Source organism: Mesocricetus auratus, unplaced genomic scaffold (genome assembly GCF_017639785.1).
Source record: "Mesocricetus auratus isolate SY011 unplaced genomic scaffold, BCM_Maur_2.0 Super-Scaffold_4256, whole genome shotgun sequence".
NCBI lineage: Eukaryota > Metazoa > Chordata > Mammalia > Rodentia > Cricetidae > Mesocricetus > Mesocricetus auratus.
This window is the reverse complement of record NW_024429182.1, coordinates 109,724,646-109,746,682: the sequence shown is the minus strand read 5'-3', so window position 1 is coordinate 109,746,682 and position 22,037 is coordinate 109,724,646. Positions and strand designations below refer to the sequence as shown.

General features: G+C 38.8%; 1 protein-coding gene across 2 annotated transcripts in view; it reads left to right on the top strand.

The window, feature by feature from the left end:
- Positions 1 to 22,037, top strand: part of Rab38 (RAB38, member RAS oncogene family) — a 59,460-nt gene that overhangs the window by 24,602 nt on the left and 12,821 nt on the right. The window lies entirely within an intron of this gene.

The following is a 22,037-nucleotide window of genomic DNA, read 5'->3' as shown; positions in this document are numbered from 1 at the left end:
TTGTGAAGCCCAAGTATTTGATACCTGTTTGGGTGTCAGATGTGCATAAGATAGGTACTGTCTCTTTACTTATGAAGTTCATATGTAGACGTCATTATGAACATTTGTACACATCCCCAGAGATTTTTAGGGTGAATCCTTGAATGGCCATCATTCAAAGTAGGTTGCAGGTATTCTCTATAGCAGTCTGACTATACCTATGATAATCTACTGTACATCTTAGATATAGCTATACATTTCAAAATAGGTAGAAGAAATAGTGTTCCATTAAATATGCTTACTTTGATTAAAAAAAACCCTGGATTCCTATAGGAAAATGACCTTGCTCGATTAGTGGCTCCAGGATTTGAAAACAAAAAGTTTATTTGAGAGTGTCCTTGAAATGTAAAGCCTGCACGATTAAGCTACTGCTTGACTCAAAAGATGAGAAAAGAGGAAAGGGAATTGGTGGTCCCAGTGATGGGGTCCTAATTGAACCAGTTATGCTGTAGTAATTTCTAGGACACTCTTAGCACCTGAACCTCCCTGTTTCCTAGACTCACTTGCACTGGGATTGTAGGCTGGACTCCCCTGATCCATATCTAAAATCCATATATGAGTGAGTACATCCCATGTTTGTCCTTTTGTTTCTGGGTTACCTCATTCAGGATGGTTTCCTCTAGTGACATCCATTTGCCTGTAAATTTCAGATTCCAATGTTTTTTTTCTGCTGAGTAGTAATCCATTGTATAAATGTACCACATTTTCTCTATCCACTCTTCAGTTATGATAGGGCATCTAGGTTGCTTCCAGGATCTAGCTATTGCATATAATGCTGCTATGAACATAGTGGAACAGACATCCTTGTTGTGTGAACGGGCATATTTAAGGGTATATGCCTAAGAGTGGAATTGCTGGGTCGTTTGGTGGATTGATTCCCATTTTCCTGAGGAATCTCCATACTGATTTCCAAAGTAGCTCTACAAGTTTGTACTCCCACCAGCAATGGACGAATGTTCCCTTTCTCCACATCCTATTCAGCACAAGCTGTCATTGGGGTTTTTGATTTTAGCCATTCTGACAGGAGTAAGATGATATTTCAGAGTTGCTTTGATTTGCATTTCCCTAATGGCTAGTGATGTTGAACACTTTCTCATGTGTATCTCTGCCATTTTATACTCCTCTATTGAGAATTCTCTATTTAATTCAGTCCCCCACTTTTTAATTGGATCCTTTGGTGTTTTGGAGACTTGCTTCTTGAATTCTTTGTAAATTTTGGAGATCAGCCCTCTGTCAGATGTGGGGTTAGTGAATATCTTTTCCAAATCAGTGGGGTGTCTTTTTGTCTTTCTGACTGTGTCCTTTGCCTTACAGAGGCTTCTCAGTTTCAGGAGGTTCCATTTATTAATTGTTGATCTCAGTGTTTGTGCTATTGGTGTTATGTTCAGGTACCTACCTCTTTCTCTTCTAACAGGTTCAGTGTGGCTGGATTTATGTTGAGGTCTTTGATCCATTTAGATTTAAGTTTTGTGCATGGCGATAGACATGGATCTATCTGCAGTCTTTTTTTTTTTTTTTTTTGGTTTTTACGAGACAGGGTTTCTCTGTATTGTTTTGGAGGCTGTCGGTCCAGCCTGGCCTCGAACTCACAGAGATCTGCCTGCCTCTGCCTCCTGAGTGCTGGGATTAAAGGCGTGCGCCACCAGCACCCGGTTCTATCTACAGTCTTCTACATGCCAATATCCAGTTACGCCAGCACCATTTGTTGAAGATGCTATCTTTTTTTCCATTGTATAATTTTAGCTTCTTTGTTTAAACAGGTGTTCATAGGTTTGTGGATTAATCTCAGGGCTTTCAATTCGATTCCATTGGTCGACTTGTGTATTTTTGTGCCAATATCAAGCTGTTTTCAGGACTACAGCTCTATAATAGAGCTTGAAGTCAGGGATGGTGATACCTCCTGACGTTGCTTTCTTGAGCAGGGTTGTCTTGGCTATTCTGGGTTTTTTGTTTTTCCATATTAAGTTGAGAATTGTTCTTTCAAGGTCTGTGAAGAATTGTTCTGGGATTTTGATGGGGATTACATTGAGTCTGTACATTGCTTTTGGTAGGATTGCCATTTTTACTACATTGATCCTACCAATCCAAGAGCATGGGAGATCTATTTCCTGGTGTCTCCTTTAATTTCCTTCTTTAAAGACCCAAAGTTCTTTCAATACAAGTCTTTTACTTGTTTGCTTAGCATTACCCCCAGGTGTTTTATGTTGTTTGTGGCAATTGTAAAGGGTGGTGTTTCCCTGATTACTTTCTCAGTCCTTTTATCGTCTGTATATAGTAGGGCTACTGATTTTCGTGAGTTGATCTTGTATCCTGCCACTTTGCTGAAGATGTTTATCAGCTGTAGGAGTTCCCTGGTAGAGTTTTTTTTGGGTCACTTATGTAAACTGTCATATAATCTGCAAATAGTGAAAATTTTATTTGTTTCTTTCCAATTTGTATCCCCTTGATCTTTTGATGTCTTATTGCTCTAGCTAGAGCTTCCAGTACAATATTAAGAGGTATGGGGAGAGGGGACAGCCTTGCTTTGTTCCTGATCTTAGAGGAATTGCCTTGAGTTTCTCTCCATTCAAGTTGATGTTGGCTGTTGGTTTGCTGTATATAGCTTTTATGATGTTTAGGTATGTTTCTGTTATCCCGGATTTCTCCAAGACCTTTATAATGAAGGAGTATTGGATTTTATCAAAGGTTTTTTCTGCATCTAGTGAGATGATCATGTGATTTTTGTTTCTCAGTTTGTTTATATGGTGGATTACATTGATGGATTTTCATATGTTGAGCCATCCCTGCATCCCTGGGATGAAGCCTACTTGATTGTGGTGGATGAGTATTCTGATGTATTCTTGGATCTGATTTGCCAGTATTTTATTGAATATTTTTGCATCAATGTTCATGAGGGATATTGGTCTGAAATTCTCTTTCTTTTGTGTCTTTGTGTGGCTTGGGTATCAATGTTATTGAAGCCTCATAAAAAGAGTTTGGCAAAGACCCTTCTGCTTCTATTGTATGGAATACTTTGAGGCTAATTGGTATAAGATGTTCTTTGAATTTCTGGTAAAATTCTGCACTGAAGCCATCTGAGCCTGGGCTTTTTTTTTTTTTTGGTTGGGAGACTTTTGATGGCTGCTTCTATTTCTTTAAGTGTTATAGGATTATTTAAATTGCTTATCTATTCTTGATTTAATTTTTGTAAATGATATTTATCCAGAAAATTGTCCATTTCCTTTAAATTTTCAAATTTTGTGGAGTACAGCTTTTCAAAATATGACCTGATGATTCTGTGGATTTCCTCACTGTCTGTTGTTATGTCTCCCTTTTCATTTTTGATTTTGTTAATTTGCATGTTCCTACTCTGCAGTTTGGTAAGTTTGGATAAAGGTTTGTCTATCTTGTTGATTTTCTCAAAGAACCGACTCTATGTTACATTGATTCTTTGTATGGTTTTCCTAGTTTCTACTTTATTGATTTCAGCCCTCAATTTAATTATTTCTTGGCATCTGCTCCTGTGGGGTTAGTTTGCTTCCTTTTGTTCTAGAGCTTTCAGTTGTGCTGTTAATTCTCTAATGTTACTAATCTCCAGTTTCTTCATGTGGGCACTTAGTGCTATGAACTTTCCTCTTAGCACTGCTTTCAAAGTGTCCCATAAGTTTGGGTATGTTGTTTCTTCATTCTCATTGAATTCTAGGAAGTCTTTAATTTCTTTTTTTTATTTCTTCTTTGACCCAGGAGAGGCGCAATTTTGTAAATTGTGCATTATTCAATTTCCATGAGTTTGCAGGGTTTCCTCGATTTGTGTTATTGTTGAATTCCAACTTTAAGGCATGATGGTCTGATGGAGTTATTCCAATTTTTTTGTATCTGTTGAGGTTTCCTATGTTGCCAAGTATGTGGTCGATTTTTGAGAAGGTTCCTTGTGGAGCTGAAAAGAAGGTATATTCTTTTGTGTTTGGATAGAGTGTTGTATAGATGTCTGTTAAACCCAATTAGGTCCTTTGTATCCTTGTTAAGTTTCTGTCTTGTGGTTCTGTCTAGTGGTGAGAGTGGGGTGTTTAAGTCTCCCACTACAAGTGTGTGCGGTTTTATATGTGCTTTGAATTTTAGTAATGTTTCTTTTACGAACGTGGATGGCCTTGCATTTGGGGCATAGATGTTCAGAATTGAGACTTCTTCTTTGTTGATTTCTCCTGTGATGAGTATGAAGTGGCCTCCTTCATCTCTTTTGATTGATTGTAGTTTAAAGTCTAATTTGTTAGATATTAGGATTGCTCTCCCCGCTTGTTTCTTGGGTCCATTTGATTGGAAAATCTTTTCCCAAACCCTAACTCTGAAATAACGTCTGTCTTTGAAGCTGAGGTGTTTTTCTTGTATGCAGCAGAAGGATGGACTCTGTCTTCGAATCCATTCTGCTAACCTGTGTCTTTTTATGGGCAAATTAAGACCATTAATATTGAGGGAAATTAATGACCATTGATTGATCATTCTTGTTTGTTTTGGAATGGTTGTTATTGGTGGAATTGTATGTGGATTTCCACCCTTGTTCTCTTTTGGGTGTTGGTAAAGTGTGATTATCTATTCTTATTTGGACTGGACTTTTCCTTCCAGAACTTTCTGTAGGGCTGGGTTAGTTGATATGTATTATTTAAATCTGGTTTTGTCATGGAATATCTTGTTTTCTCCATCTATATTAATTGAAAGCTTTGCTGGGTATAGCAGTCTTGGCTGGCATCCATGGTCTCTTAATGCTGGTAAAATGTCTGTCCAGGACCTTCTGGCTTTCATAGTTTCCATGGAGAAGTCAGGTGTAATTATTATAGATTTGCCTTTATATGTAACTTGGCCCTTTCCCTAGCTGCTCTTAATATTCTTTCTTTATTCTGTATGTTTGAGTTCTTGATTATTATGTATCGAAGGGATTTTTTGGGGGTCCACTGTGTTTGGTGTTCTGTAAGTTCTTGCACCTTCATTGACATGTCTTTCTTTAGGTTGGGAAAGTTTTCTTCTGTTATTTTGTTGAATATGTTTTCTGGCCCTTTGAGGTGGGTTTCTTCATCTTCTATACCTATTATTCTTAGGTTTGGTCTTTTCACGGTGTCCCATATTTCCAGGATATTTTGTGTTAGGGATTTGTTGAACTTAAAGTTTTCTTTGGTCGATGAATCTAATTCTCCTAGTGTATCTTCAACACCTGAGATTCTCTCTTCCATCTCTTGTATTCTGTTGGTTATGCTTGCATCTGTAGTTCCTGTTTTCCCAGTTTTGATTTCCAGCATTCCTTCAGACTGTGTTTTTTTTTATTGTTTCTATTTTAGATTTTAGCCCTTGCACTGTTTGAATTGTTTCTTGCAATTTTTGCTTTGTCTTTTGCTCCATTTCTTGAATTTTTTGGATTGTTTTTTTCTTCCATCTCTTTAAGGGATTTTCTCATATCCTCTTTGTGGGCCTGTAGCATTTCCATGAAGTTGTTTTTTATGTCATTCTCTTCTGGTTCATTTTTGTTGGGGTGTTGCAGTCTTGTTGGTGTAGGGTCTCTAGACTCTTGCAGTGCCATATTGGTTTTTCTGTTGCTCGTTGCTCTTTGTTTTTTTTGTTTTTTTTTATTGTCTCCTTCCCATCTGTTCTTGCAGTGGGTGCCTCTTCCTCTCCTGGTGGTTGTGGGACCAGGGTTCCCTTCTGGTGGGTGTAGTCAAGTTCACTGTTATGGTAGCTCTCCACTTCCTGGTCTTGTGGATGGAGAAATGGACTAGGATGCTGGGGTGCTTTGGATCCCTGGTTTAAAATAATTATTAAAAATTTCTATTCCTGATTGTAAGTGTACACTTAAGTGTGTGAGTTGCTCAGGAGCTCAGTCTACCTCACTCTGTCCATTTACTGTAACAATGGGTGTTTTTTGTCTTCCTGTGACCATATGTAATCTTCATAATGTGCTTTCATAATAAAAGTTTGGGGTCCTGCCAACTGTGCCTGAACTGCTAACAGGTTCACCTGGTTCATTACTGGTGCCTGTTGTCTGAGGTTTCCCTCTTTTAGCTTTGGGATTTGTTTTCTCACCACATTCTGAAGCTGTTGTGATCACTGTGAAAATGTATTTGGATTTCCCAGGTGTGTTAAATCTGATTCCACTATAGCACACATGTAAACGCACACACACACACACACACACACACACACACACACACACACACACACACACTCCTACTGATTGTTGCATAGGTCATCTGCTAGTCTGGATTTTACTGTCTGTATTTGGCTCTGAGGCACCCACAGCTGCCCTCTGGTAAGAAAAGTCCTCCTGTATCTCCAAGTGTGGTCCTTCAGGTGTAGTTATAATGACAGCATAGGTGGAAGTAATGGAACCTGTTGTGTCTGTGTAATACTGAGGATGAGTCAAATCCATAGAGGAAAACATGCAGTGTCTTTTGTTCCTGTTTTCCTTTAGCTCTAGCCATATTTCTTTCAGATTTCCTCAGCTATTATTCTTCTATGTATAGTGACTCTCTAGGCCCACATCTCCAAATGGGCTCTAGGATCAATAGGTGCATTGGGAAGCGAGTATTTTAAATTAAAATCTCCCCAGTTTGGCTTAAAAGAAAATATGTCTGGGAATGCCTTCTGCTCAGAGAATAATGTGCCTGACTGTACACCTTCTGATATGTGGCTACTCATTGTAGTAGAAGAGTAAACATTTTACACTGCAGCATTTTTTGGCATTTTAGTAAGTGGTAAACACATTAATTATCTTTAGGGATTTTTTTAGCTCGCCTATGAAGGAAAAGCCTATAATTCTTTTGTTTTGCTTTGCTTTGTTTTTTTGTTCCCCCCACCTGCCTTTTTTTAATCATTCTTACATATCCTAGCCTGGCCTCAAACTCTCATGTAGCTAAGGGATGGCCTTAAGTATTGATCTTTCTGCCACCACATTCTGAGCCCTGGGACCACAAGCATGTGCCACCTCACATGATTTTATGAAGTGATATGGATTGGACTGAGCTGTAAGCTTTGTCTATTCTTGACAGGCTGTATTATTTGGAATAGTTTTATTACATTCATTTGATGTGTGTGTGTGTGTGTGTGTGTGTGTGTGTGTGTCTTCACATGTGTGTGGAAATCAAAGAACAACCTTTGGGAGAAGTTCTTTCCTTCTGGTTCTAGGAATTGAAGGCTGTCAGACTTGGCAGGAAGTACCATCACCCACTGAGCTATCTCATTTGTTCAAATTTTCCTCTGTTGCTTCTATGGAAACTAGAACATAATCCCATGACCTAAATTCCACCAATTAAATGGACTAGGAAGTGAGCAACTAGATGACAAAAGTAAAATGAGGAATTCATTTGTTCCTGGAGTGGAATGGCAGAAAATTCTCATCTTTGGGAAGCAGAGTAGTTTATAGGGCTGTGGTGCTTTACATAATCAGTGGCTGCTCAATCTATGGATAATTATAGGGTTCTTGGGTGCTTCAAAAACAACAGGATCAGTTCTCGGAGGAGGCTAGGATCAGTTTTTTCTTTAAGCTGTTTCTCTAGGTGGTTTGAAGTTCATTCTGGAAGATCAAACTAGATTGTTTTCTGGATGTATGCATAATTATGCACACTATTCAACATTTCTTGAATATAGTCATATTTATCCAAATGGTATTAGGCTTCTATATACTTCTAATGAGATTATAGCTTACCATCAGTGTGATCCAGAGAACGGTGAGAAAAACAATTTTGCTATTGTCTTTGTTTTTTGTTTTGTTTTGTTTTGTTTTTTGGTTTTTCGAGACAGGGTCTCTCTGTGGCTTTAGAGGCTGTCCTGGAACTTGCTCAGTAGACCAGGCTGGTCTCGAACTCACAGAGATCCACCTGCCTCTGCCTCCCGAGTGCTGGGATTAAAGGCATGCACCACCAACGCCCGGCTGCTATTGTCTTTTCTATAGGGCTTCTTAGACTTTAATTTCTTATGTGTTCTGAATCCACAGGGACAATCTTTTAAATATTTATGTATCTGTATTCCACATATGTGTAGGTGCCTGTGGAGGCCAAAAGAGGGTGTTGCATCTCCTAGAAATGGAGTTGCAGTCAGGTTTGAGCATCCTAATGTGGATGCTGACAATCAAACTCCTATCCTCTTCAAGAGCAGGAAGCTCTCCTAACCACTGAGCCACATCTACAGCTCCTAATATTAATAGTGTGTAAAGGTTTTTGTGTAAGAACAAACTCATTTATTTGTAAGACTTCATAGGGTAGGCATTTATTATCATCCAAAAGAAATAAAAATTGAGGCATAGGTGAGCACCATAAAGTTCCATAGGCATTTTATTTTTTTATTTTAATATACATTTCTTTATACCTAATTATAGTGCATTTAAAAAAATTAAGGTATGGCCTATAGTCTGGTGTTGTGACATAACAAGCTGCGGGCTTGTTGTTGTTGTTCTTTTTTTCCTGTTTCTTCTAAGAGGCAACTATACTGAGTGGCAATTCCTAAGTGTTTTACACCATGTTAAACACTTTAACATAGCAGCAGGAGTGCTAGCCTAGAATTATGTTTTTGTTGCAAAGGAAAAGTTTTCTGTGTTTCATTAAATTTAGTGAGCTCTTTTATTATTTTTAAGCTATTCTAAAGCTGGCATTGAGAGCAGTTAAGACTGGCGAGTTTTCTGGAAGCTTTTACAAGGGTAGTATCACACGTCATTTATTTTACAGGCATCCAGAAAATAAAAAGTTATAAAACTTACATTTATCGAAGCTGGAATTGCATAGATAATTGCACTTGGGTATGGGTAAACAGTTATTCTAATTTCTTTTTCTAATGAGTTGAGCATAAAACATTATTTTTTAAATCCTTTTCTATTAAATCAAGTAATAAGCCATCTCTGATTGTTTTTAGTTTTCAAGTGTCAAAATTTGAAAAAAAGAAACCTTGATTGCCCCTTGTGTATCCATTGGTGACCGCAACTTGTAAGAGGTGACATCTTTCAGGATCGGTGTTATGAATGGTGTACCCTAAGCCATTTGAGTGTTCAAAGAAACATTATGTTTTTAACAAGGCCTTAAGGAAAATACATCAGTCTACACATTCAGCTCCCACGGATTTAGATGGAGTTACAGAATGCAACTAGACTGACCTATCTGGACATACCTTTTAACCTGGACATTCATTTTACCCTTCATTTTTAGTTCTTCTGTTTGGAGCTGCTAGAACTTAGGGACATAAAAGGATGAGACCCTTTTGAGATCTAAAGTCAGAGTGAAGTTAGAAGGTGTAATTTAAAGGAGATTATGGGTGTGTTTATTTAATAGTCGTGACTGGCTCCATAATGACTACCAGTCCTAATTACCACCATCTGAATAATTGCTTCTGAAAGATTCTTAATGTCTTTCTTTGAGAAATGGAAATCTTTTCCTGAGTTTGAGAGTGTCTTAAGCCTGACTCACAAATTCAAGCTATCCATCTGCTTATATATCAGCATAAATTAATAATAACACTTTATTTTTTTACCTAATTAGTTCTCTAAATATGCTCTATCTAGCTCTGTGCTAACAGTTTGCTAGATAGCCTGACATCCCATTTCAGGAGAGTAAGAAGAGACTATTGGTTAATATAACCACGGGTTTGTAACTAGAAGGCACAGTGTTGCACCTGCCACTCTGTCCTTCATGGTTCATGATTTAGACCTCTGACCCTTACTTTCTCACATTTAGAAAATTATGGTATCTCATCTTGAGACTTGTTCAGAGGATCCTAATTTATGTGCCATGTTCTGGAACTCACCCTGAACAAGGATTGCTTTGATTTCTTCACTGCCTAGATCAATAATCTCCAATATACTCCATTTATTAATGGTTATTATTCATGATTATTATTCAGACAAGGTGAAAGTGTCAGCAAACTATGACCAGTGGGTCAAATATAGGCTGCCTCTACATTAACCTAAGCTTCTATTAGAGCAGAGCTGTGCTTGTGGTTTGCACATTATTGATGGATTCAACTACAGAGGAGTTACATAAGAGGTCTTGCAGACTGCAAAACCTGAGTGGTTCAACATCTGTACATTGTTAAAGTTTGCCATGCATGTTTTATAATAAGGACAGCTTCTCTTCTGAAGGTATTTTTGCTTTACATAAAATGCTGTACTATTGGATTCCTTCGAACAAGTTTGTAATGAATCTGCTGTTAATTTTCTGTTTTAGGAATGAGGACAATAAACTTTATAGTAGAAAGTCTGAATGACTAGCCAAAGTACTCATAGTTGGCATGTAATAGAGATGAGATTTCAGTATAGGTGTCCTAGAAGCCCAGATTAATCACCCAAGTATCACATTGTGCTAGTAGGTTGTAGCCTTCTGTAATACCTACTTACTGAGCAACTGGAACTTTCACACGATAGAGTATGAATCTATCTTCCAGAAGATTCAAGTCTAATGAGAGAGACACATGCAATGAAAACAGACCTTTCTTTCACCTTCACAAAATGCCTGATAGAAAGACCTCAGAAGGAAGAAAGGTCTACATATATTTCTCAGCCCATGCTTTCAGAGGTTTCAAGTCATAGTTTGACTGAGGTGAGGGCAACATCATGTGAGTCAGGAAAAGACAGGAACAAAGATGATGGGTGAGATCAAGAGGAAAAGAAAAAGAGAGAAGAAAGGAGAAAGTGAGGAAAACTAAGAAGAGGAAACATTGATATATCCCTCATGTCTTTCTTAACCTAAGTATGCCCAATTTTGAGAATATCTACCTCCTCCTAATAATACCATTAAATTATGAATCAGGCTGGAGATTTACCTCAGTGACAGAGCATTTGTCCAACAAATGCAGATCTCTGGATTCAGCCCCTAGTCCAAAACAAATGAACAAAAATCCACACATTATGGGGAGAGTCTTGGAGGTCTCTGTCTGGGCCTTCTTCTAGGAGAATGGCAACCCCTTAGAAAGAAGGGTAGGAAAGATTGTCAGAGTCAGAGGTGATGGAGGACATCAGAAGAACATGACCACTGGATCAGCTAAGCTGGGTAGCAAGGTCCTTGGGTCTATATATAGTATGGCTGTTAGCTTAGTGTTTTTGTGGGAATCTTAACAGTGGCAGTAATTGTATCTCTGACTCAGCTCTTGAGATGTTTCCTCCTGTTGGGTTCTCTTGGCCTGTCTTTATATGAGGCCCTTTTGTTTCATCTTATTATATCTTGTTTTGTTCTAATTTATTGTCAACTCTTGGAGGCCTTCTCTTTTCTTAAGAGGAAACAGAGGGGTGGGGTGGTTCTAAGGGAGAGACCAGGTGGGGGCTAACTAGGTAAAGTGGAGGGAGGGGAAGCTGTGGTCAGAATGTAATATATTCCTGCAGTGGGTGGCAGTTAACAAAACGGATCAATATGCAGTGACTTTGGCATACTCAGCCCTAAGTGGGACATCTATATTACTCTTTTTCCTCTCAAGACTCAGGGATCATTGCAGAAGACAGGACAGAAAGATTGTAAGAAAAAGAGATAAGTGTATGACAACAGGAAAATAATGTTTTCTGGATACAAGACAGCTACACTCGTGCACTCAGAGGTTGTGACATCATGCACAAGACCTGTATAAGATTGAGCCAGAAAAAAATCTCAGCATGCAGAGGGAAGGTGGGCATGAAGTCTTACTTCTAGCTGAGAAGCTATTGGCAATTGATGTCTTCTAGGAAAGGAACAATATATTTTCTTCAGGGATCCAGCCCTTGAGTGACTACCCATGCTCCAATAGATGTCCTTACACCTATACTCATACAGAAAACAGTAAGTGGAGTCAGTGTTTGTGGTGGTTTGAAAGAAAATGGCCTCTAAAGGAAGTGCAATTATCAAAGGTGTGATCTTTTTGGATTAGTTGTCATTGTGGACGTGGGTTTTGAGGTCTCATATATGCTCAAGCCACCCCCAGTTAATCAGATAACTTCCTGTTGGCTACACATCAAGATGCAGGACTCTTAGTTACTTCTTCAGCATGATGTTTGCCTTCATGCCATCATTTGCAACATGATGTTAATGGACTAAACCTCTGAAAAGATAAACTACCCCAATTAAATATTTTTCCTTTATAAGAGTTGCCATGGTCATGGTGTCTTTTCACAACAATAGAAATATTAACAGTGCTTTTAGTATTTTTTAAAGGACACATGGAATATGGTGGGGGTAGTGCAGATGTGAAAAATAGAGGAAGAATTAGAGTAGTAGGAATGGGGAATGGACTTAGACAAGTAGGAATGGGAAATGGACTTAAACAAGACACAATATATTCAAGCACGAAATTTTCAAATACCAGACATAAAATAACACACCTGCATGCAATCATTGCACCAGAACTCCAAAGGCTTCTCTTACAATCCTGTAATCAAACTGTGGTATGCTCTGTAACTACTCCCTTAGTGTACTGAATTTCTTAATTCTTTTTTGATACACATTCAGAGTGCTAGAATATCATTTTTGTGGAGGAGTATCAGAATTGGAAAGGAAAGAATGAGGAGCACCTTTAAGCAAAATTCAGAGAACTTTGCCAATTTCTTGATAGAAGGTCCTCTGTCCTTCCCCTTGGAGATATACTGTCTGGATATACAGATGGTTCTCATGGGAATGAATTCACTGTGGGAAAGGAAACAAAAGCTGTACACGAGTGAGTTTATCTAGAGGACGGCTGGAGTGGATGGGATCTGTAAGATTTGGCTTATTTTTTGCACGTGTGTTGTGTGCATGTATATGTGTATGTTCACACATGTGTAGCTGCACAATTGTAAAGGAGTGCACATGCACATGTACACATGCATGTGGAGGCCCAGAATCACTATCAAGTGTCTTTTACATTCACTACCGCCCTGGTTTATTGAGTCAGGGTCTCTCTCTGATTCCAGCTAGTCTCAATAACCAACTTGCCTAGAGGAGCCCCTGTTTCTGTCTCTTGAGTGCTAGGATTACAAGTGGTTCATCATACCTGCCAGGACTTTGCATGGATTCTGGGCATCTGAACTCCATTCTTCATGCTTATAAGGCAAGTGCCTTATCCACTACTCTATCTCCCTAGTCACTCAAAATTCCATTTTGCACTCTCTTCAATCATTTCCCAACTCTACATTGTAATTATTTCTGCATTTTTAAGGAAAAAAGATCTATGCACTTCTTTGTGAAATTCCAAGGGCTAAAGATGCTCCCAAGATTCCATCCAGTTCAAACTTCACCTGAAACACAAAAGCCCTTCTTCATCAAACTGCAGTTTTATATACAGATGAGAACAGCTCATAAAATTCTGTGGTGCTGGCAATGCAAATGTTGTTTTGGTGCAGCCAGGTGCAGGTTATAGCTAAATTTTGAACTCTAGACGTAACCAGAAGACCACATTGCTTATCCCCTCATTCAAACGATAATCAAATACAACCAGAATTTGTGTCTGGATTTTTGTTTCTGCCTGGATAGCTACCTCTAGATATAATTTCTTTCCACTCTTTAGAATTTCATTTTGTTATTGATCTGTGCCTCTATACTACCCAGAGATTGGAAACCTGATGTGTCTGAACCTGGGTGCTTCTCTACAAACACATTGTCTTGTTTGGAGGCCCTTCACACACAGTTAGCTAAACTAGTCCTCTCTACAGCCTGTTACTCATCCTTCAGGATCTTCTGTCCTGAGCATCAAAAATTCCTGTATAGAGCATCTTATCTGCTTTCTCTGAGCTTTTTTTAAAACCTTCATACCTTTTCATAATTATGCTATATTTCATGAAGTTCTCTCTTGGTCTTTGTACCTTCTACTTGGAAGACTATATTTCCTGCCTTTACGTACATAGTTCTCTCTCTGCAGCTTGATATCCAAGTTTCTTAACCACAGGTCATCTTTTTCTTTACTTCAGAGTTTATGTAATGATTATTTCTTCTGGAACATGGGCCCTACCCTCATTTATGAGTGTCCCTGTTTGTCACCCAATATAATATCTGCTACAGAGAAGGTGATCACTTTGTCAGAAACTGCTGAAGAGAAGAGCATTGTTTACTGTCATGTCTTTCAAGGACACTTTCAGAAGATCCATTTACTGCATTATTCTCTTCCTGCCCTTTGTAGACAATTTCTGTCCTTGGAGACCTCTGCAGAGGAAAAAATTTAAATTACTTTTTTATTTCTTTGAAGTACTCTACAGCATGCAACTTCTTTCATATAGCAAGCTCCCCAGACACTTAGCACAATAGGCAGATTGCTGCTGTGTAGATGGGGAATGGAGAGTCAGAGGGGAGAAATGAAGGGGAAGGAGACCTACTGTTCTCTTAATGCCCTCTGTCCTAAACTGGGGTTGCAAACTCTGCTAAAGCTACCTAGAATCCAGTAAGAACCCAACACTAGTCGATGGATCTTATCACCTAGTGTATTCCACATTTTCTCCTTACTGATTTTCTTTTGCATGGTCATCTCATATGTTTCTGTTTATATCATTTGAGACATACAAAATGGTTATCATATTTGTCTGTTTTTACTAACAAAGAAAGGAGCTCTAAGAAAGTTTTGTAAAGTGTCTTTAAAATATTTACTTATTAATTTTCTTTATATGTATGTGTGCTTGCTTGCCTGATGGAGTTTCTATGCTCATCATGTATATAGGAGTCTGAGGGAACCAAAAAGTTGACATCAAATCTCCTAGAGCTGGGGTTAAGGCAGTTGTGAGTCACAATGTGCACACTAAGCACAGAATCAAGTCCCTCTACAAGAGCAGTAAGCATGCTAACCCATCCCTACAGCCCCAGGACAGCTTTTCAATGATGTTTATTGGACATTTCAGGCTTCATCTTCAGAGCTGGGTCAATGATCTGTCCACTGACAGTGATTCTAGAGGAGACTTTCATATTGGGGACATCCAAGGGGCTTGATGCAATTGCAGGTGCCTTGGTCTAACTTTTAGAAATAGCTGTATGGAAACACAATTTTGGAAAATACTGATTTAGTGATTGTGATGTGGTAACAAACTAACATGCATTATGTTCCTGTTCATTCATTCATTCTGAAAGCATTCTGTGAATTTCTGCTGTGTCTATAGGTGGACCCTTTACTAAATACTAAGACACTGAAAATAAAGGGCTGTTTCTCTTAATCAAAAAGCCCTCAGTTTCCTAGGAGAAAGCCCACAAAACAATTCTGGTACAGTGTAAAGTTTGATTAAAAATAAAAGTCCACACATTAAGAACTGTGAGAGGATTTGCTAATATAACTGTTGCCTACATTTTGGTGAAACAGCTAGATTTCTGTTTGATCAGGGTCACCAAACAAATATGCAAGGGGCACGCTTAGTAGAACTTTTTCATGGTTGTAGAATGCAGTCTTAGCAATCACATTTAGGAACCCAGGGAATGCTGAAGGCATTCGAGATTCTCATCTTGATGCTAAGTGTCCATACAAGAACATGTTGCTGCTACTCCAGAGTTATCTAACTTTACAAGTCCTTAGAAAATTGTCACAATAGGCCACAGAAAATTCTAATATTAATGAAGCTTTACAAAAAATACGTGCTTTCTTTTAAAGAGACTTTTCCCTAAGTGATTCAGTTATTCATTTTACCAACGTCTCACCAACCTTTACGAAGTATGAATAGATGCTAAAGAAGGCAATATATTTACCTGCGATCATCTGGTTAGCTCCGGGCAGGGTCAGAATTAGAATGCTGCTCTCTTTAGCCACACCTCACATTCTCTGTTCTCTTCCTCATTTCCAAGAATATAAATAGAAGTTTTCTATTATTTTGTCTTAGTCTATGGTAGATAGACAAACATACATGTTGTCTGATGTATTAGCTGGCTTCCTGTCCATGTCTGTTTTATCTTCAATGTCGCCAAATCTTTCCAGTGGTTCTGCCACGGCTTTTAGTTCAATCATAAGTAATGACTCTATGTGATGTGATTAAACATGACAACTTTATTTCCTTCTGTAGCTTGTAGTTCATGATTATCCTCAGTGAAACGCTATTCTTTAATGTTCTCAAAATTTTTCCCTCACGCTGATTATTCTATTAAGAACAGCTTTGTTCTAGTATACTCCACCCCAGGCTCCTCTACTTCCCATTTCCTGTTTGTCTCGGATGTCCTGCAGACTCATCACAGGCTTAGATTCCTGGGACTTAGCTCTTCTTCCCTTGGGGTTGCTTATGCTCTTCCTCTGTGTGGCTCACCCACTCCCTAGTGCCCTCTATTGTGGCCTTGTTTTATTGGACCACAGGCTTCTGAGACTGCTTAGGAAAAGCCGCGTGGACATTTCTGATTCTGAGAGCTTCAAGTACGAGTTTTCTCAGCTTCACACAATTTTAGTTCTCCGGATGGTTCTCCAATTTTAGATTTAAAATTGTTTCCCTTTATTGTTGGAAAGCCGTGTTCCACTGCTGCATCACACTCTGTGTGGCTCTTTAGAGGCCTCATCCTTTCTGATCCTTACAACTCATTGTTGATGCTGTTTTCCGTTGTCTGTCGGGTTTCGGGGTCATTTAATTAAGCCTGGCAATCTCTAATTTCACACATTATTGCTGTCTAGGACTGTTGCTCTTTTATGTTTATGGACAAGTCCTTCACCTTAGAAATTTATATTCTAAAAGAAACGATTCCCTTGGTAGTTTTCTCCCTCCCTGCCTCCCTCCCTCCCTCCCTCCTTCCCTCTTTATTTTCTCCCCTTTCCCTCTCTCTTTCTTCCTTGTTCTTTAAGATTTTTCTGATTTGGGGTAAGCTCATTTAAGTCTGTGAACTTTTCACTTTTTCCACATACTATCAATCCTTTTCAATTTTTATTTCATTGTATACATTTTGATTAAACATTCTTTATCAGACTGTTTGGAGTATATAGGTATATTTGATTGAGACTTAGATGTTGCAGGTAATTTCTGTAGTAGAATGGAGGAGAAATGGAGGACTACATTCTTTCAGTCATCTGACTTGAGCTATCTTAACATGGGATTCTAGGGGTGGTTGGATGCTGTGGACATGAAGATTCCCTCCTATGTATGAACCTTAGACTACGCTGTCTACATGCATGCTAAGTAACCCCTTACCAATTTTCTATCATGTCCAAATTTCCAAAATGGTGTCAAAATCTCATAAATACACAATTTCCTTATTCTCTTAATCACTGATATGCTATTTAATGTATCTCATTACTCTCAGACAAGTTTTGCAGAATATTGGTAAAGAAAATGAACTGGCACATTCCTTCTCCTAGCAACCCAGTACTGGAATCTATTCATGTTCTTGTCTACTTGCTGACTGCTTTGTCACTAATGTGTAACTTCATTATTGCCATTTCTTTAAAAATAAATAGTATGTCTTAATTTTATAATGTGGTCAGTAAAGTCTGGCAGTATATGAGTATCATACCTCCAGTCACCTAGTTAGTGAGTATCAGAGCTGGGAGTGAAATCATAACAGTTGATTCACCTGCTCTCCTTGTCAACTTCCTACTTAAAAATACCAAATAGAAAAACGCTGTGCCTCCCCTGTCAGAGCCAATGTCTCTCTCTCTCCTCTTTCCATGCCTGGCAAGGGTTTTCCTGTTTCAGACGGGCTTCATTGTTAAGACCTCTTTACCTCCTTCCTCTTCGTGTTACTTATTGTTTTCTGTATTGACGTTGTTTGCCCCCCCCCCTTCTGTGGCGCTTTGCCTTTTCTGATGGTGTCTTGTTTGCCATCTTTGAAGCATTCTTGATTTGTTGGTGACAGCCTTATCATCCCAAGGCCTTCCATTTCATCTCTGTCTGCTTCACTGCAAGTGAGATATTGATTTCTTCAGAGAGCCTGCTGAGATTGGGGGAAAATCAATATCCCATTAGACTTAAGTGAGGAGTAGCAGAGCTCCTCAGCCGCCAGCCCACTAACCCGACATGCTGGCACAGTACTCAAAGACTGGCTTAGCCTGCTGTGCCCAGCTATATTCTGAAGGGATGAGAATGTCACAGGGAGAAGGAAGGCAACCTAGTAGGGACAGACAGCACTTTCCTATGTGCTGATAAACCTGAAAGAAAACATGTGTGACTCCAAAAAGAGGTGAAAAGTGTGGAATGGCAACAGAGGATTACAGTAATTGTAAGACTGTAAGAGAATGAAATAGAGAAACACTGAATAGTGACTTTATAACGGAGTTCACAGACTAACTCAGAACACTGCACAAAGCAGCAGGGGAAAGAGAGAATTAGGCTTGCACTAAAAGAGAGAAATGAAACATCTTTAGAAGTGAAAACAAAAGACATACAATAACCGTAGAGAGGATTCTGGGTGACGATCCACCCACGGTCAGCCATGCCTCATTCTTGCCTATAATGCTGGTGTAAGGAAGGAACAGATCCCAAGAGAAACTCTCCAATCAAGCTGCTCAGCTGGGAAGGGGTGGTTAGAGAGACAATGCTAAAGCACCAAATGTTCACCCTCCCATTAACAGGGTGAGGCCCAGCAAGCCTCATGAATACTCCATGTGAGTCAACCTGAACTGAAGCCTAGGAGAGCAAACTTACTCAAGATACAGTTAATGATGCTGACATGAGCAATCCAAGCATGAGTAAGACAAACATATGCAGGCAAAGGATAAATAGGGCCTGGTTGCATCAAAGACCTGAGTGCTGAGATTCACTTAGGGAAGTGTATTGATGTTGAATATTAGTGGGTGAAGTACTCGGGGGAACACTTGGTGTCTGGAAAAATCCAGAAGTATGGCCCACCCTTTCTGATGTTTGTGCATAAATCCAGCACAGACCCATATTGTCGGATCATATATACCAGGTTTCTCTGGAAACGCAAACAGTAGGTCTGTCATCACCAATTTACTCTAGAAAATACTTTATAGAGAATTTGGCTCTAACATCCATCTCAGCAAAGCAGGGATATTAACTGAAGCTATAAATATCACTTTGGCTTTTATTTGTTTTCATTTTCATTTTCTGTGGAGGTTGGAATGAGAAATATCCCCCGTAATTTCCAGTACTTGGCTACCTGGTTCCCAGATGGTTGTGCTGTTTAGAGAAGGTTGGGGTGTGAGGCCTTGATGTAGGAAGTATGTTACTGGGGTGGACTTTGAGTGCTCGTAGTCTTATCCTACTTCCACTTGACTCTCTTTGCTACATGATTGAGGTTGAAGATGTGAGTTCTTAGCTCTATAACTGCTCTCTTCCATGGTGAACTCTTATCCAGAACCGTAAGTGAACTAAATTCCTTCTTACATAAGTTACCATGGCCATGATAGTTATCACAGCACCAGAAAGGTAACAAATACATTTATATATAAGTGTTCCTTATTTTGTTCTGTTTTTCATATTGTCCAATTAGTTTGTGTAATTATTCCATTTGTTTCTACACCTCCTTTGTTCTGTTTTTTTCTGCTATTTACCTGTAACACCTGTAACTTTTTATATTTCTCATGTCTCATTTTCTCTTTGTTGCATCCACCATCAATTCATGTTTTTACTTCTTCAATATAAGTATACATAGCACTAATAATTTTAAACTATTTAACCAAACAGTATCGCAACCGAATTTTATTCTTTTTCTTCTTTATTTTCCCATTACTCTAATATGAATCCCTAGTCTTACTAAGCCCATTCTTACCCTTAGTAATGAATATTTTAGTATTTACCACACTTTCTGCTTCTTTATTCACTTAAAGTTAATACTGCTGAACTGTTTCTAATTGACCATGGCCACAATGTATTTATTGTTTGTGGTTGTTTCAAAGTTAGTATTCTACTCTCAGAGTGCTACTGGAAATCATGTCTGATGAGCTACACCCATAATCTAGTAAAACGGAATGCTGCTTGAACCCTATTACAACCTAGATCAACTTGAAAATTGCGGTTACTCTCACTGAAGAATATTGATTTTTAAACAAAAATCCAACCAACTACATAAGCCCAATTGCTTAAGGCTTGGAGATTCACTAGAAGCAGAGAAAAAGATGAAAGCAAGACTTGGCTGCAATTACATAGTGACAGGGTAAGATAGTCAGGTTAGAATGAATCAGATGAAATCCCAAAGGAAGCCAGAAGAGTGAATTAGATTAAATCCTAAAGGAAGTCATAAAAATGATTATAAGAATGCTTAACAAAACCAAAGACGACACAAACTCCTGAATGAATTCAAAGAGAATGTATATAAAAAGCTGAATAAAATAAGGACGTCAATAAAAGATACAAAAGAAAATTCCACACAGTGTTAAAAAAAAACTAAAAACATTTACATTTTAGAAATGAAAACTAAATAAGTCAAATGGGAATCCAGCATGGGACTGATCCAGACACCCTGAATGTGGGTGTCAGTGAAGAGGCCTAGGTAATCTATTGAGCCTTGGGTAGTAGATCAGTATTTATCCCGGGTATACAAATGGACTTTGGGCACCCATCCAACAAAGAGCGATGCATGCTCACCCTGGACTCTTGGGGGAGGGTCTAGGCCCTGCCCTGGATGAAATGACAGACTATGGACATCCCCATGGAGGGCCTTACCCTCTCTGGGGAAATGAGAGGATAATGGGGGGGGTTGGTGGGAGGGCGTGGGATGAGGGGAGGGGAAGGGAGAGGGACCTGGAATTGACATGTGAAGCAAACTTGTTTCTAATTTAAATTTAAATTAAAAAAAGATATTATTCATTTTGCTCTAATAAGCTGATAAAAATCCTCTAAAGCAACCAGAAAATAGAAAGTAGGCTTTAGTTCTTAAGTTTCAAGTAGACCTTTTCATTATTATTTCTATATTATTATTATTACTTTACAAAAGAACATATTGAGTAATTATGGCTTTCTGATTTAAGGTCATTCTTTCAAGCCACTCCTGTCTCAATTCTCTTTAGGATCTCTGTCACTATGCCCAGTAAAGTAGCCCAAATTATCCGTGTGTCCAGCACATGATGAAGTTATTAGATATCCCTGCACTTGCTGGTAACTGTAGCTTCATGAAAAATACTTTTCTTGTTTGTGCTTTGTTTAGGCTGTATAAAACACAGGCATGTACCGTATCTAAAGGACAACTAAAGATTTTCAAGTTCAAAATTATTCTATCATATCAGGTTTCCTTTTCTTCTCCTATCCATGTTCCTCTTCCCCTCCTCCTGCATGTTATCTAAGTATAAGTTACCTTTTCTACATGCTGGGCCTATCAAATCACTGTCAATTGTAAATCATGTCGACAAAATCTAAATGAGGCCACTCCTGGAACCACTGAACTCGGAGTTGTTCTAGCCTTGAGTGTGAACATTTGACCAAATTTAATTCATCTGAGTTCTTCAGTTCTTCCTCAGAATTTTTTTATCTGAAATTGAGGCCTGGAAATCTTTTTCTCAGACATCAAAATGATGAACCAATGAACCTAGAAGCTTCAAGTGGCTTCCAATACAAAAAGCCACTACTGACCTGATAGCATTTGAGAGCACAATTTTATTGCCTAGTGACCATGGAATAGCTTGAATCTTTCAGCAAGTCTGTCACTCCCGGGACCTAAACTCCAAATGCCTGGGACAATTCAATGGATTTCTGAATTTTATCATCAAAAGACTTATGGCTAATCAAGTTGATAGAGTGTACTTGCTCTAGTAAGTGATCCGTTAAACAAATGTCTCCTACTTTGAGCCTCAATATGAGGAATCGTCCTCATTAAAGGGGCAGTATTCTGTCTTCCACAAGTTCCACAGCATTAGGCAACAGACAGAGTCAGTCTCGAGGGTCATCTTCAAGTCTGCTTGGAAAACCAGTGTATAAATCCCCTGACTTCACAGTTGATGAAACTGACATGACACACACACACACACACACAGGGGTGAGAGAAGGAGAGACAGAGAGAGAGAGAGAGAGAGAGAGAGAGAGAGAGAGAGAGAGAGAGAGAGAGAGAGAGAGAGAGAGAGAGAGAGATTTTGACATGGACTTAATGACTAGGACAGTGAGCAGTGACATCAGTGCCAAGATGAATTTCCTATCTTAACAGATCTTGAGTTTAAAGGAACTTGAGTATGGTAAATATCAACATAGGCAGCTCATACTTTTTGCCCCATTTTTCTTTCTCTTTCAC